The sequence below is a fragment of the Chiloscyllium punctatum genome, chromosome 47, assembly GCF_047496795.1.
Source record: "Chiloscyllium punctatum isolate Juve2018m chromosome 47, sChiPun1.3, whole genome shotgun sequence".
NCBI classification, from domain to species: domain Eukaryota; kingdom Metazoa; phylum Chordata; class Chondrichthyes; order Orectolobiformes; family Hemiscylliidae; genus Chiloscyllium; species Chiloscyllium punctatum.
Window position 1 is genome coordinate 54723801 of NC_092785.1, and position 17433 is coordinate 54741233.

The window sequence follows — 17433 nt, forward strand, 5'->3', positions numbered from 1 at the left end:
ATCGTCATGATCAGGGAGGCAAGAACGAGGCTGGTAGGAGATACAGTAATCAGAAACAATAAAGTGAAGAGACAGGACAGGCTGGAACATGATAAGGAGTAAGGAATGCCTGTTGGATTAAACTACTTTCATTTCTGTGCAAGAGGGTTGGCAGGTAAGACCAATAAACTAATGGCGTGGATAGGAACATGAGATTGGGATAATGTAGCCTTTATAGAAACATGGCTAAGCGAGGGTCAGGACTGGCAGCTTCACGCATCAGGTGCTGGTGCTTTAGGCGGGACACGGATGGTGGAAGGAGGGGAGGAGTTGAACTTTTGATTAAGGGGATTATCACAGCAGTAATCAGAGATAAAATAACTGACCAATCATCCAGTGAGGCTTCACGGGTGGAGCTAAGAAGTAGGAAGTGGATGATGATGTCACTGAGTTTGTACTATCGGCCTCCAAATAGTCAACGTGAATTTGAGTAACAAATATGCAGGGGGAAAGTAGACATGCAGGAGCAATATGGTTGTCAGAAGAGTGGATTTTAATTTGTAACAGACTGAGACTGCCAGAGCGTGAAGGGATTTGATGGAGTGGAATCCGATAAGTGAATTCAGGAAACTTTCCTCCAGCAGGATGGAGAGTGTCCTACTTGGGAAGGGGCAAAACTCAAACAACTCTTGGGAAACAGAGCGGGACAGGTGACTGAGGTGACAGTGGGGGAGCACTTTGGGACCAGTGACCATCGTCCTATTAATTTTCAAATAGCTATGGAGAGGGACAAAGCTGGTCCACAGGTTCAAGTTCTAAATTGGGACAAGGGGAATGTTGATGGGATTGGACAGGATCTTGCAGGGGTCGACTGGAGTAATTTTTTTGCGGGTAAATGGCTCGCTGGCTAGTGGGAATCCTTTAAACGTGAGATAGCTAGAGTTCAAAGTCTATATGTTTCTGTGAGGGTGAAGGGCAAGGTTGGCAGGAATGGGGAACCCAGGATGACAAGAGATATTTAGGCATTGACTGGAAAAAAGGGATGTGTGACTCAGGCACAGGCAACTGGGATCAAGGGAGTCCCTGGCGCACAATAAGGAATATAGGAGTTAACCTTTGATGGAAATCAGGAGACAAAGTGGACATGAAAGAACCTTGGCTGAGAAGATTAGGATGAATCCAAAGAGGCACTTTAAGAATATGTGAGAAGTCTGGTTGAATTTATAAAACAGATGTCAAGCTGGAAGATTAAGTCCAATCCCAAGATCCTGTGCTTAACCAAAGTAGACTACAACAGGATGAGACAGTAATTTTTCAAAGTGCACAACAAAATTATGTATATTTGTGAAAAGGAAGGACTGTAGGAAAAGGAGTAATCTGTCATTTGTATCTAAGGAAATTAGGGAGTCTATCAAATTGAAATAGAAGGCATACAAATTGGCAAAGACCAAGGAGAAACTAGGAGATTAGAAAAACTTTAAAGATCAACAAAAAGCTTGATGGGATTTTGACTGGGTATACAAATGAGTAGCTATCCCCAGGGCAAGAATAGCAGTTTACAATGCTCGAGGAAACCTATTGCGTGGGGAACATATGGCTTATTTAATTGTTGAAGTACTTATCTGAAGAAGTCTGTCAGCATAGAGATGAACCTGATAAAGTTAAAAATTACATCGTGCTTGGAAAGCTAGTGCTTCCTAATAAACCTGTTGGACTACAACCTAGTGTCATGTGATTTTTAACTTTGTCCACCCCATTCCAAGACCGGCTCCTCCACATGAGAATCCTGACAGACAACCCCGCCGAAACTGAAGCACCTGTCAAGTACTTGACTGAGCCACGGAGGTGTTGGGGAGGGGTGTGTTGTTAAAAAAAAAATGCTGAATTGAACTAGTATTTTTAAACTGCCGTTGCCACGGAGATAATCCTGACAACCAGCTTCCATTCAAAGCCACAAAGCACGTTAACATGGACTTGCCTGTGTCTCAGTCCGTTTTCCAGTCACACTGAGATTTGAAATATTCGCCCACGGACAGAATACACACCTTTCCTTCCAGATGAAAAGGCCAATGATATTCAGATCGGCACGGATCAAGTAACTATCAGATCAGAACATGAAGTTCAATTTGAATTTCTCATCCGCAAATCCACCCTTTCAGTACCCTACAATAGGAAAAAACAAGTCAACATTGTTAATACAGGATGGAACTTTAAAAGACAATGATAGTATTAAATTGTAGTTTCCTTGTTCCCCCAAAACTTTAAATCTCAGTCTCACAATTTCTCTCTCTTGTTAACTGAAATCCAAACCAATCTCATCCCTCCTTTCCTCCACACTCAGTTCTCGCAATCTCTCTCCTCGTCTTGAATTCAGTTTCCGAGCTGCTGTCTGCAGACTAAGAACCAAATCAATGAGTTTGACTTGGAGCCTCCAGGGTGTTGGTGAATCCTCCCCCAATCTCCCAGAACACCCATTCTCTGATGAGAACCATTCTGCACACACTGGCCAAATCATATCTGGTTGAACTAAAATTAACCAAATTAGAACTCTAATTAGAGGCCCATCCTTGTCATTTTCCATAACAATCCTGACTATTCATAAGAGTTCTGACAACTTGCTGCAAAATGCTCCCCCAGTGATACTTTGACCAATCGTCAGGACACCAGGCAAAGGGCTATTCCCCTGGGTCGTGTCCTCAGAAGAAAGAAGGAAGGGAGCTGCTAATGACAGATTAATCCCACACATCCACAGCCTCCCTCCCTGGCACTGACCCGCCCTGCACATCCGCCAACAACTGGCCAGCACTGCGCCCGTGCACTGATCTCCCTTCCTACGGAACATGCTCTCGATCACACAGGAGCCTGGAGGATTGATATCAGCTGCTGCCCAATAGAGTGGAGGGGGCGGGGCTGGAGGACGGGAAATAATGGAATTGTAACCAATGAATGAATGTGGAGGACACTGGGGGATGGACAGGTCAGTGAGGGACAGGAGCAGTGCAGCAGCAGGAGGGAATACTAGACAAACTGAGTAATGGGAGAGTCTGACAGGAGAGAAACTACAGGAAGGTTCTGTTTGGAGCCTCAGGCAGGGACAGTTGGGAGACAGTATGGCCTGGTGGCTTGGGCATGTTTTATAATCATCTTCTTCAAAGCCACTGTTACCAAACTCTGAACCCGATCCTCTTGGTCCAGAGGAAAGGACACTACCACCATTTCATAGTGGGGTTGTGGAAAGAAAGGAAGATTTGCTCAACCTCACTCACATGGAAACTCCGCGAGTTCCTTGTACTTACAGTCTACCGTGGAGATGGAGGAGACAGAGCAGGTGGGAGGGGGTAGGGGGTAGGGATATAGGGACTGCCTTTCAAAAGGAACTCACCTGTGTTGGTGTTATTAACAAGACTCAATACGCAGTCACCAACACAAAGCTGATGTACGTGAACGTTATCCAGAATATTAACTCCTATAACTGGGAGACGCAGACCCCAATGTACAGAGTTAAGTCCTGGCTATCAATAACAGCCTTGTGCGTGGGAAATCATGACTCATGGAGTGGACTGAGTTTACTGAAGAAGTAACAAAGCGGATTGATGAGGGCAGAGCGGTGAACATGATCTTCATGGACTTCAGTAAGGCGTTCAACAAGGTTCCTCATGGGAGATTGGTTCGCAAGGTTAGATCTCATGGAATACTGGGAGAGCTAACTATTTGAATATAGAACTGGTTCAAAGGTCGAAGACAGAGAGCGGTGGTGGAGTGATGATTTTCAGGCTGGAGCCCTGTGACCAATGGAATGTCACAAAGATCGGTGCTGAATCCACTACTGTTTGCCATTTATATTAATGTGAACATAAGAGGGATTGTTAGCATGTTTGCAGATGAGACCAAAATTGGCAGTGTAGTGGACAGTGAAAAAGATTACCTCAGAGTTAAACGGGATCTGGATCAGATGGGCGAATGGGCTGAGGCGCTCAGTTTACATAAATGTGAGATGCTGCATTTTAGGAAAGCAAACATTAGCAGGATTTTTGCAGTTAATAGTAAGTTCCTGGGGAGTGTTGCGAAACAAAGAGACCTTGGAGTGCAGGTTCAGAGTTCCTCGAAAGTAGAGTCACAGGTGGATAGGATAGTGAAGAAGGCAGTTGGTATGCTTTACTTTATTGGTCAGGGACTGTAGGAAAGGTGTCGGGATGTCGTATTGTGGCTGTACAGGACATTGATTAGGCAACTTTTGAAATATTCCAGCAATTCTGGTATCCTTCCTATCGGAAGGATGTTCTCAAACTTGAAAGGGGTCAGAAAAGAATTACAAGGATGTTGCAGCGTTGGATAGGGTGTTTTCCCTACAGCGTCGGAGGCTGAGGGGTGACCTGATAGAGATTTATAAAATCAGTCGGTCATGGGTAGGGCAAATAGACAAGGTCCTTTCCCTGTGGTTGGGGTATACAGAACTAGGGGAGAGGGAGGGGAGAGTAGGCAGAGAGGGTGGGCTGAGGGTGGGGGGAAAGAGAGGATGTGGGGATTGAGAGTGGTCGCACGGGTGAGGACAGAGATGGGGGCAGGGGAGGACAGACAAAGGCAGGTGAGAATCAGAGAACGGGGAGTGGAACAGAGGGGGAGGGAAACAGAGTGGGGGGGAACAGAGTTATTTTATGGATCTACAACTCAACCCTGTTCCTGTTTTCGCCTCCTCACTTTCAACCCCCCTGAAGAGCTCAGAACTGCATAGTTCCTGGAAAGTCGAGTTTCAGGGAAACTGGGTGCTGAAGACTGCATTTGGCATGCTGACCTTTATTGGTCTGTGCACTCATCAATAAAGGGACCTGGGTTCGATTCCACTTTGTGTCGTGTTGGCACATTCTCCCTCTGTGTGTTAGCACGGGCGTCCTCTGGGCGCTCTGGTTTCCTCAAACAATCCAAAGAGGTGCAGGTTAGGTGGATTAACTGTGGGTAATGCTGGGTTACATGGTTCTGGTGGGATGGTATTCCGATGGTTGGTAAGGTCTCATGGGCTGAATGGGCTGCTTCCACACTGTATGGATTCTGTCACTGAGTATAAGAGTTAGGAGGTCACGTTGTGGCTGTACAGGGCATTGGTGAGGCCAGTTTTAGAATACTACATTCAATTCTAGTCTCCCCGATTTCAGGAAGATAGGACTCAGCGCCATAATAACAAGTTCCTGGGAAGTGTTGACAAATAAATACACTGTGCAGAGTGGTTTGATCGTTCCTTGAAAGTAGGGCTGAAGGTAGACAGGTCGGTGAAGGTGGTGTTTGGTATGCTAGCTGTTATTTGGCAGTGCATTGAGTATAGGAGTTGGGAGATCATGGTTCGGTTGTACAGTTTATCGGCTCAGCCACTTTTGGAATGCCCAGACTGCTTTACATTCTAGTATCCCTGCTATCGGAAAGATGTTGGGAAACCTGAAAAAGTCCAGAAAAGATTTATAAGGGTGCTGCCAGTATTGAAACATGTGACCCATAAGGAGGGGCTGAGGACATTTTGCCTGGAGTAGTGGACGTTGTGGGATGGCATTATACAACGTCTTCAAGGCTGCAATGTTTCCTGCAACTATCACCATTTCAGATGCTCCCAGACCTGCTGAGGAGCTCCAGTAATTTTTTTTTTTAAATTTCAGATTTCCACGATTTTGCTGAGGCACTTAGAGTCATAGACATTTAAAAGGCTTCATATTTTGTTGACTCTCACCCCTGGGATGGCAGGACTGATGGATGAAGAGGACTCAAACCTCGTTTAATTCTCCTTTCCTTTGTCTTTCTGAGCTGTTGCCTGCATCACGAATACTCTATCTCCCATTCCCTGACCTGAATCTGGCCCATCTAAGCCACTCTTTAGCTCCTAACCCCCTGCCAGACTAGTTACAGTCTCATCAATGGAACTGGCAATCACCCCACCAGGAGATTTCTCCCAGCCCTGCCCAGGGGTAACCAGTCAGGCTGGTACAAGTCTCACCTAGCCCAGAAACGGTCGCAGTGCCTGGAAAATCTAAACGCTTCTCTGGTACACCATTTCTCCAGCCACACATCCAGCTGATCTATCCTCTTGTTCCTGGTCTCACTAGCACATGGCACTGGGTGTAAATCTGACATTATTTCTTTTCATTTTAATATATCTCTGATTTTCCTTTATACATATTTCAGGCCCTCATCCCTTTGTTTCGCGATGTTGTTGGTATCTGTGTGTTCCACAACCATTAGTTATTAACCCTCCAGCTGCAGAACTCACTGTAGCCACTCCATGCTATGACGAATCCTAGCACCAGGGAGGTAACATGCCATCCTTGATTCATGTCTGTGGCCACAGAAGTACCTGCCCTTACTCTGACGACTGATCCCATGTCACGATAGCCCTGCAACTGTCTTTCCTCCTGTTCTGTGCAGCAGAGTTATCTGTGGTGTCATGACCCTGGCTGTTGCTGATTTCCCCGAGAGACCACCCCACCCATTCACCCCCAACAGAATTCCAACCAGTATACAATATCTGTTTGAGAAGGGGATGATGAATGGGGACTCCTGCACTCCCTTGCTGAGCCTTTAACTTGATGTGATGGTCACCTATTTGTGCCTGTGTAACCCTCACCTGCAGTGTGACGAACTCACTAAACGTGCTGTCCATAATATTCTCAGTATCGTAGATGGTCCACTCACAGCTCCAGGTCTGAAAAGCAGTTTCCCAGTAGCGCAGATGGACACACTTCCTACACACATAGCCGTCAGGGACACTGGAAGCGTCCCTTATTTCCCACATTGTACAAGAGGAGCCCGCCACGGGTCTGAAGATTCCTGTCTCAATGTCTCTCTAGATTCAGCTAGTTGCTCTCATTAAGAGAATTTAAAAGAGCTTTCAACCTTACTTCACTTCAAACATGTCCATTATAATCAATAGCCCTAATCTTTACTTAAGCTGATATATTATACTTTAAAAACTGTTAACAAATACTCCACAGTGTCGCTTACAAATTGGCTGTTCCCATTGGGACCATGCGAAATTCTGAATAGCCTGAACTAAAACTGAGTTTCAGCATCACCTTCTCCCTGTCTCATCCCCCTCTGTTTTCACCCAACTCCAAAACATTCTCATTGAGCCAAGCAGCACTCAGCGTCAACATGGCCTTCAGCAATTTCTGGATGAACAGATAATTGTCAGAATCTGTAAAATTCCACCTGAAAAGTTACTGGAATTTGAGTCCATAAGAAATTGTAATGGGAAATTTACATGGAATTGAAAGTAAGGAGATCACAGGTGAAAGTCATAGAGTGGTTGACTGGGTCTAAACATAACAGTTCCTGCAAAGAGTCGAGGTGTAGTTTGGATAAATCTATGTTCCCTCTCAGACCAATATCTCCTTCCCGGCCTGCACGGCCCAGAACAGAGCACGTACCCCAAGGGTGAACCAACCATGAATTTGTACATCTTTCTGCTATTTGCTTGACAAAAATATGAGAGTCTGGAATAGGGTGGTTCTGGAAAAGCACAGCAGTTCAGGCAGCATCTGAGGAGCAGTAAAATCGACGTTTCGGGCAAAAGACCTTCATCAGGAATAGAGACAGGGTGCCTGCAGGGTGCAGAGATAAATGAGAGGAAGAAAACGTAGGAAAGAGTACAATAGGTGAGTGGGGTGATGATGAAGGTCAGAGAGGAGGGTGGAGTGGATAGGTGGAAAGGAAGATAGGCAGGTAGGACAAGTCATGGGACAGTGCTGAGCTGGAAGTTTGGAACTGGGGTGAGGTGGGGGAAGGGGGAATGAGGAAACTGGTGAAGTCTACATTGATGCCCTGGGGTTGAAGTGTTGAAAGGCGGAAGATGAGGCGTTCTTCCTCCAGGCGTCGGGTGGTGAGGGAGCAGCGGTGAAGGAGGCCAAGGACCTCCATGTCCTCGGCTGAGTGGGAGGGGAGTTTAAGTGTTGGGCCACAGGACATTGTTTTTACCTAAAAATATGAGCTACTTTTCGACAGACAGAACAGACAAACCTTTCTCGTTCCACAGTGAAATGCCAATGATATCCAGATCCTGATGACTCCACTGACTGTAGAAACCTGCTTTTGAGATCCCGGTCTCAATTATTCTCAATTAATATCTGATAAAAAAAATCACAAGACAAAGGTCACAGTCAGTGCAAGATGAATATCAAAGACAAATATTTCCCTGGTATGTGTCTGATGTGTAAATGCTCCTCTTCAAATCGCCCCGCCCCCACCTAGGAAGAGGACATGTCCATGCGCCTCGCTGTACCTTGCCCCCAATAAAGATGGTGGCCATAACCCAGGACCGATCATTGCCTGAGGGCCACAGACATTTTCCCATTTGCTGCAAACGTGGGAGCAGGAGTTTCTAATTCAGGACTAGCGACCTGTACAGAGTGTAATTAAACCTCTCCCAGTCTAAACTGATACATTTCATTCGATTTCCGCCGACACTTCCCCTTTCCCGTTTCCACCTCCTTCACACACCAAGGGTCATTCTGGTACCTGTGACCCGTCCTTAGATCCGATTGTAGGAATTCTGAATTTTCCCAGCTCCCGTGTGGAAACAGGGCCATCAGCCAAACAAGCTCACACCCAGCCTCCGATGATTATCCCACCCAAACCCATTCCACGACCCGATTAATCTACATTTCCCCTGACTAATGCACCTAAACTATGCATCCCAGAACACTCCGGGAAATGTAGCTGGGCCAATTTACCGAACCTGCATATCTTTGGACTGCAGGAGATAGGGGATAAAGAGTAAATAATAGGTTGAGATGGAGTGCAAAGAGAGACAGGAACATGTGGACAGACAAAAGAGTGGATAATGATCTTGCTGGAAGGGTGCACAGCTGTTAATGGAGGGGACAGGAACCTGTGTCTGGCAGCATCTCAGTGGAGGTGGTGGAAATGGTGGCTGATGATCTACGTTCTGCTGCAAAAACAGATCCTGAGCTTCCAGTTGCCTGCCACTTTAACACACGAGCCTGTTCCCTGGCCAACATCTCTATCTCAAGCTTACTGCAGTGTTCCAGTGAAACTTGATGCAAGCTGGCAGAACCCTCCAAAAACATACCAAATTGCCTCCTCTTTCAAGGATTCACAATTTCCCCTCCCATGTGGTCAACAATGCTCTCCAGTGTAGTTCCTCCACTTCCTGCACCTCTACTCTTGAACCCCACACCTCCAACGCAACAAGGATAGAACCCCCCAATCCTCACCTTCCACCCAGATACAACACATCATCCTCTGACAGTTCCACCACCTTCGATCAGACCGCACCAGAGATATATTTCTCTTCCCACTCCTTTCAGCATTCCACAAAGGCCATTTCCTCTGCGACTCCCTCATTAGATCCATGCTCCCCACCAACCCACCCTCCACCCTCCACTCCCAGCACCTTTGCTTGCCAGTTCAAGAGGTGTAAAACCTGTGCCCACACCTTCACCTCAACGTCAATCCACGGCTCCAAAGGATTCTCCCACATCCAGCAGAGATTTCCCTGCACGTCCAGATACCTCACCTATTTTATCCTTTGCTCTCAATGTGGTCTCCTCTACATTGGGGAATCAGAACGCCAACTTGATTCAGAGAACATTTCTGGAACACATGCACCAAACAACTCCACCACCCTGTGGCCGACCACTTCAACGCCCTCTCCCACTCCACAAGGACATGCAGGTTCTGGACTGCCTCCATCGCCAAATCCCAGCCACCCGACGTCTGGAGGAATAACACCTGATCTTCCACCTTGGGACCCTTCAACCACACGGCATCAAGGTTTGCTCACCTCCCCTCCCCCCACCTTATCTCCGATCCAACCCTCCAACTCGACACTGGCCTCTTGAACTGTCCCACCTGTCCATCTTCCTTCCCAATTATCCACCTCACCCTCTCATCATTACCTCCCATCTACATCGACCTATTGCCTTCCGAGTTCCCATCCCACCAACCCCACACACCCCTCTTATTTACCTCTCAGCCCTCTTACTTTTGGAGAGATGATGAGTGAAGCAGCCTCCTTTCAGCATTTACAATTCTGTGAACATTTCATTCTGAGCCCTCGAAGGAAAATCAGGGCAGGGTTTGTAAAGAGGTCAGATTGAATGAGGGTCTCAGTGAACAAAAGTGAGACACAAATACAGAGAGGTTTTGGGATGGATTGAATCAAATGTTATCAATTTGCACGGCTGCCAACATTACATAAGTTACAAATGGGACTGATCAAGAGAGTGGAATTAGAGCAGCAAATAAATCTTAAACATTTATGCAGCTAAAGGGGATACTGGGTAAAGATACCACAGTTAGTGCTGATTTCATTCCAGACACACCGGCCAGGGCACACTTCCGTGCTGTGTCTACCATATTGATCTCTTTAAGATTTTTGTTCATTTGAAGTGTTTCATGTTCAGATAGTCCAGAGAAGACAGCTTCATTCTCCTCAATGTCTTCTGCCAAGGCAATGCTGCTGTTAGAATTCAAGTCGCTATGGTGTGTTACTGGCTGCTTCAAGGACTGGAACTGGCAATTGAGACTGAAAGGTTACTGTATAAAATATCTTCAATTGTATTGCCAGCTTGCCAGACACATGAGGGGCTTTAGAAAAAGAACTTAAATGATGGGCACTGAGTGTCAGAGTGCCTACTGTTGTGGGGACATTCTGTTTGGATACAATCTATTGGTAATTGTTAGAATTGACTTATCCTGGCTCCAGAGAAGTGGTCAGAGCATTATAACGGTCATCAAAGATGGTAACAAACTTCCCAGAGGTTACAAATCGTAAATGACAGAGTAGGCATGAGTTCTGCTGGTAAAAGTGTATAAATTTATTCAAAATGGCTCCAATTTACTTTCAGAAACAAGTGAGAGAAAAGCACATTACTGAGGCCTTTACATTAGTTAAAATTTAGAAATTCAGGAGAGCTGAAGGGAGAGCTGGTGTTGGGAGTTGTCGTAATGATAGGGAAAAACTTGTTTCACAGAGAGAGAGAGTTCACAGATGGAAAACTCAGCTTTAACATCACATCAACTGCAGAGTTGTCCAATTCTGCAGGTCCTGGTCCTTATCAGTAATATAAAAGGGAAAGCAGCATTCCTAGCTCAGAGAAATCATTCCCATGTTAGGCAGCTGGTCGAATATTTAACTGGTCATGTGATCTGGGAAGACACCAATGTAACGGGACCAGGGCGAAGCTGTGTAAATGTGGGGACTGTGGGAAGAAATTTACTTACCCTTCCCAGTGGGACACTCACTGACACAGTCACACTGGGGAGAGGCTGTTCACCTGCCTCACGTATGGGAAGGGATTTACTCGATCTTACAATCTGCTGAGGCACCAGAGCGGGCACAATGGATTTAGATCCTTCACCTGCTCCATGTGTGGGAAAGGATTCACTCAGTCCTCTGATCTGCTGAAACACCAGCGAGCTCACTCTGGAGAATGACCATTCACTTGCTCCCAATGTGGGGAGAGATTCACTCAAATGGACCACTTGCTGAGACCCCAGTGAGCCCACACAGGGGGAGAGGCCATTCAGATGGTCAGTGTGTGAGAGAGGATTCAGTGATTCATCCTGACCCCCTGAGACCCCAGTGAGCCCACACAGGGGAGAGACCATTCAGATGGTCAGTGTGTGAGACGGGATTCTGTGATTCATCCTGACTCCCTGAGACACCAGCAGGTTCACACTGGGTAGGAGCTGTTTCCCTCTCTGTGTGACAAGGGATTTGCTGAGACTCAACACGACTGAGGGCCCAGTGAGTGCTCACAGGGAAGTGGTCATCCCCCTGCTCCGTGTGGACTGCAGGACTCTGATTCTGATGTTACTGTCCATCAGAGTCAGGAGTGGACCTTGTACATGATGACACTGCTGGAGTATTGATGTTGTTGTTAACCACATTAACTGGGCTGGAGTTGACTGAATTTATATTGCCACTTTCTGAACCTCTGGGTGTCTCTCTGGGCAGTAGGTCACCACAAACAGCAATGTGACAAGGAGCAGGGTTCATCTGTATTGATTTAAATTGTGATCATAGCACTGCTGTCTCACAGCACCAGGTAAAAGGTTGGAGTCCAGCCTTGGTCAACGGCCTATGTGGGGTATCCACATTCTCCCCATAATAGTGTGGGTCCCCTCCATGTGCGCTGGTTTTCTCCCACAATTCAAAGATATGCAGGTTAGGTGGATCGGTCGTCATAAATTGTCCACAGTGTTCAGAATTTGCAGACTAAGTGGATCAGCCATGGGAAATACACTGTTACAGGGATGGAGTGCTCTGGGCGGGATGTTCTTCGAATGGTCGGTGGGGTTTGATGGGCCAATGCTCTCCTTCCACACTGTAGGGATTATATTCTATGATTGAGGATAAAGAATATTCTCAGGGTCTCCTTGGAGGAGGAGCATGTGGTGTGTATCAATGCTCTCTATGCCATTAGATCGAGGTGGGCACCGCAGGGGATACTGTGCTTTATCTCCACCGCCACCCCCACCCCCTCACCCCCAACTCTACTTTGATTTAGTCCCTTCCCACTCTGTCACTTGTAATGGTTTGCTTTGCCCATAATGGGTTTTGTTTGTAAATATTCAACTGACGACACTGGTGTGCTACTGCTGGTGATTATACGTTAACAAAAAGCAAAATAATGGAATAATGATGTTGATGGTGGGAAAGTTGCTCAGCTGTGTGAGATAACACTTCTGGGTAAGAGAAATGGGAGAAAAATGCTTTACAGCTCACAGAACAAGAACTGAAATTAGTTAAATCAAACCAGAGAGGAAGGAATATTTCCCTGGAGTTTGAGTAACTGAAAAGTGATGGGGTCCGGGAGTAGGCAGGATTTTGTTTAAAGGGCATTTGAAATTTTAAAAACTGTTATATGCAGATAGTTTCGATTCTTTAAGTTTTATTTATTATGGAATAAACTTGTACTTTTAAAAAAAAACAAATTCACAAACCTGGCGTTAAAGACAAATGTTAAATAAAATCCATCAAACTATCCCTCACTGAAAACAGATGTGGAAGTGCAATCTCCTGCAGAATCCCTGCCCTGACTACTTCTTCCTACCTGGGGCCATTGGCTATATGCGTACCTGGGAGATAGCAGCAGGAGAAGGCCATTCGACCTTTGAATCTGGCTCCACCATTCAATGGGAAACAGCTGACCATCCAGATCAGTCTCCTGTTCCTGCTCTGTTCCAATCCCCTTTCATGACTTTACCACGAAGAACTATATTTCAGTCCTCCTTGGGCTTCACTGCCTTATATACCAGTGATGTTGCTGTGTTATTGCTGGGTGTAGGCAGGGGTAATGTGATGGTGCTGCTTCCTGGAGGACACACTCAGCGTCCCTCATCATCCTGCAGTAACATCAACTGGGTTTCAGCAACTAGAGATAGAACCCATTTCCAGGATATGGTCATCACTTGCTCAGCCAGCATTTATTCCCCATCTCTAGGTACCATTGAGAAGATGGTCGTGAGCTGCTGTCTTGAACCATTCGCAGTCCATTTGGCGCAGATAGACCGACAATGCTGGGAGGGAGAGTGTTGCAGGATATTGGTCCAGTGATTCTCCATCTTTGGTTCTTCAAATACTGGTCAACTTAATCACAATCTGCACATGATTTTGAGATTTCAGTCTGCAAATCTTCACCGTCTCGCACCCTGTATAAAGGAATATGCACAGATTAGAAATTCAGAACAGACTATTCTAGTTTCTCTGGAATATCTTTTTCCCCTTTCTTCCCCCGAAGCTGTAACCCTCCAGTCCACTTACTCTCTCCTACCATTCTGACTCTGCTGCCCCTAATGAACACCCTCCCCATTCTCATGGAGTTACTGATAAACAGATCCATGCCATCACTTCCTGTCCCTGGTTAGACTCTGCACCCTTTCTGGGTTCACTTCCTTTCCCTTCAGTTGTTGCAAGACAATAATATAAGAACAGAATGAAACAGACAGAAACAGAAAGGGAGGTGGCACATCCTGGACAGAAGAGGAACCTTAAGTCTGGGAGAATGAGTCAGATTCTTCCTTGTTTCCCATTAGTTTATTCCCAGCATTACAATGAACTGGGGATGGAGAGTGGTCCCACGAGGGTGTAGTGACACTCTGACCCCCCAACTGATCAATACTACAAGCAGGTACGTTCCTCCTCTAGCCAATCACAGTGTGAAATACTTTCCCCTAATTACCCCAAAACACGTGCTCCAAAACCTGCCAACATTCTGCACATGTACAGTGCCGGGTTTCCCCACACATGTATTGTCCCTGCCTCAGGGATTGTGGGAGTTTCAGTCCCCATGAAGTCACTGGAGGCCTGTCTCTGGAAAGTGAATGAAATGTGTGGGGTGGAAGGGTGTTATGTATAGGATCCCCATTCAGACAGACAAGGACATATGGCTTGTCACTGGGTTTTACTGAGACATCTGGTTAGACATCCCAATTTCTGACGTAAGGAATATAGATTCAGTCAATTGCAGGGTGGAGGGGTCAATACGGGGAAGCAGTTTTAGGCAGAGGTGGCTCAGTGACTCGCACCTCAGCCTCACAGCTTGAGAGATTCTGGTTTGATTCAACCCTTAGGTGACTGTGTAGAGTTTACACGTTCTCCCAGTGGCTGCATGGTTTTGTTCGGTGTTCCAGTTTCTTCCCAAAGTCCAAAGATGTGCAGGTTAGGTGGATTTGCCATGCTAAACCACAGTGTCCATGCATGTGCAGGTTAAGCCATTAACCATGGGAAATACTGGGAATGGGTGACTCTGAATGGGATGCTCATTATAGGATTGGTGTGGACTCGATGGATGAATACCCTGCTTCTGCACTGTAGGGATTCTATTCTATTCTCATGAAGAAGAATGTACCTATCTTGATGTGTTGTGAATCTGTGGAATTCCCTATTCAAAACGCTGTGGATGCCAAGACAATGAGCAAATTTAATGGACAGATACAGATTTTTAATTTGCAATGAGCTGAAGGGTGAGAGAGACAGAGAGAAGGCGGGAAAATCCAGCTGAGACCGAGGTGAGCTCAATCATCATGGTATTAAATGGTGGAGTTGATTCGAAGGGCTGCATTGCCTCTCCTGTGCCCAGCGCTTATCTTCTTACGGTAATAACTGGAAAGCGGAATCAAAACTCACCAACTTCACCAAAGGAGATTTTCGGAAAATGTCGGATAGTCAAGTGGAATAGTATTCAAAACTGAGATAGTGAGGAAGTGTGTAGAAGATAATGATTTTGCAATTTTAAACTGAGGGGTAACAGTGATTTATGGTTATAGACTGTGTGGTACATTCACACTGTCCAGAATACTGTTTTGTGAATATCTATTCTGCAATTTATTACAAAGCCAAGGTCACTGATAATGAAAACCAAAACACCCAGGAAACATCGCCTCACCTCGTAATCTAACAAAAGACGCGTGATATATCTGGTTGAATTTAGAACACAGATGGAAAGCGGGTAGATTAAATCCAGTACTAAGATCCTGTGCTTAAACAAAGAAGACTACAATAGGACGAGGCAGGAGTTGGTAATGTAGACTGGGAGCAAAGACTTTACGGTGAGATAGTTTACAGATAGTGGAGGAATATCAAAGTAATTTTTCGAAGTGCTCAGCAAAAGTATATATCAGTGAAAAGGAAGGACTGTCGGAAAAGGAGTAATCTGCCGGGGGTGTCTAAGGAAATAAGGGAGTCTATCAAATTGAAATAGAAGGCATACAAATTGGCAAAACCAAGGAGAAATTAGGAGATTAGAAAAACTTCAAAGGTCAACTGAAAGCTTAATGGGATTGGGTATAAATAGTGATGAGTAGCTATGCCCAGGGCCAGAATAGCAGTTTACACTGTTAGAGGGAAACCTATTGTTTGGGGAACATATGGCCTCTGTAATTGTTGAAGCATTTAACAGTTACCAGAGAGATAATCCTGATCAAATTAAAAATCACAGCACACCCCAAAAACTTGTACTTCCAAATAAACCTGTCGGACTATAACCTGGTGTTGTGTGGTTTTTAACTTTGCCCACCCCACCCCAACTCCGGCTCCTCCACATCAGAATCCTGACAGACAGCCCCACTGAAACTGAAGCGCCTGTCAGGTACTTGAGGGAGCCACGGGGGGTGTGGGGGGATGGGGTGGAGTGGTGTGTGGTTTAACCACAGAGTTGAACTGAACTAGAATTTTTAACTGTTGTTGCCATGGAGATCATCCTGAGAGACAGTCTCTATGTAAAGTCACAAATCACAAAGGTAGAAGAATGGGAGCCGTACATCGGACCTGATGCTGCCTAAAGGCGTTTTGCACGTAAAATACCCAGGTAACGACCACGTCTCATCAATAAATACTCAAAGAAGACCTCTCAGAGTTCTGTGCCTTGTAATTCCTATCCAGCAGGGTTCAGGAAGATGAGTACACAGCAGTCAGTCTTCACAATGGAGGATACGAAGAACATGCCAGTAATTGATAAGGAGACTGAGGAAGGTGAGGACCTAGATAATAACCATTATCGTGAAAGAGTTAGAGCTGGGCAAGCTAATGGAGTTAAAGGTACACAAGTCTCATTGCCCTGATGGAATACATCCCAGGATACCAACAGAGTTAGGGGGACAAATAGCAAATGCACTTACTTACTGCATCCTACAGCAGAGACAGGCCCTTTGGCCCAAAATGGCCCATGCCGATCAGAATGCCCATCCATGCTAACCCCATTTCCCTGCACTTGGCCCACCTTCCTCTGAAACTTTGCTATCCATGTATTTGTCCATGTTTTTACATTTTGTTAGTGTACCCGCCTCAACCACTTCCACTGGCAGCTCATTCCATATGCGTACCACCCTCTGTATAAAACAGTTGCCCCTTAGCTTCCCTTTTATTCTTTCTCCTCTAACCTTAAACTGATGCCCTCCAGTCCTTGGTTCCTTGGGAAAAAGACTGAGTGCATTCACCTTACCCACGCCTCGCATGATCTTATACACTTCTATAAAATATTCCCCCTTGGTTTCCTCTGCTCTAAACAAAAAAGCCCTCACTTGTCCAACCTCTCCCTGTAACTCAGATCCCTGAGCCCTGGCATCACCCTTGTAAATTTCTTCTGCACCTTTTTCAGTTTAATAACTGAACAATAATAGTTTAATAACATTGCGTTCATCACTTTTCCAGTGTTTCCCCATGGCGCTGGAACAGACATGACAACGCCAATGGATTACAATCAATGATCAATAACTTACCCCGTTACAACAATCCCATTTTCATAGCTTTTTCCATGATGCAGGTATCCTTTTGTCTTTCTGGTTTCATGGTTAATTGCCCTCATACAAAACCAATCTATGGCTTACCTCTTCCAGGGAAATGTGCCATGATTTTTTAGACTTTCAAGAACCAATGAAATCTCTCTCCACAATCCCCACGCTAACATAGACTTCACTGTCTCAGTACTTTTTTCCCCAATCACACTGAGA

General features: G+C 45.7%; 1 long non-coding RNA gene across 2 annotated transcripts in view; it reads right to left on the reverse strand.

Moving 5' to 3' along the window:
- The window catches only part of LOC140468632 (uncharacterized), a 642185-nt gene that overhangs the window by 5242 nt on the left and 619510 nt on the right, over positions 1 to 17433 (reverse strand). For both annotated transcript variants that reach the window (XR_011955757.1, XR_011955758.1), the window contains 3 exons: positions 13063 to 13635; positions 7975 to 8081; positions 1958 to 2142 (listed from right to left, as the gene is read on the reverse strand). This is a non-coding gene — a long non-coding RNA (uncharacterized lncRNA). The remainder of the gene's footprint in view (positions 1 to 1957; positions 2143 to 7974; positions 8082 to 13062; positions 13636 to 17433) is intronic.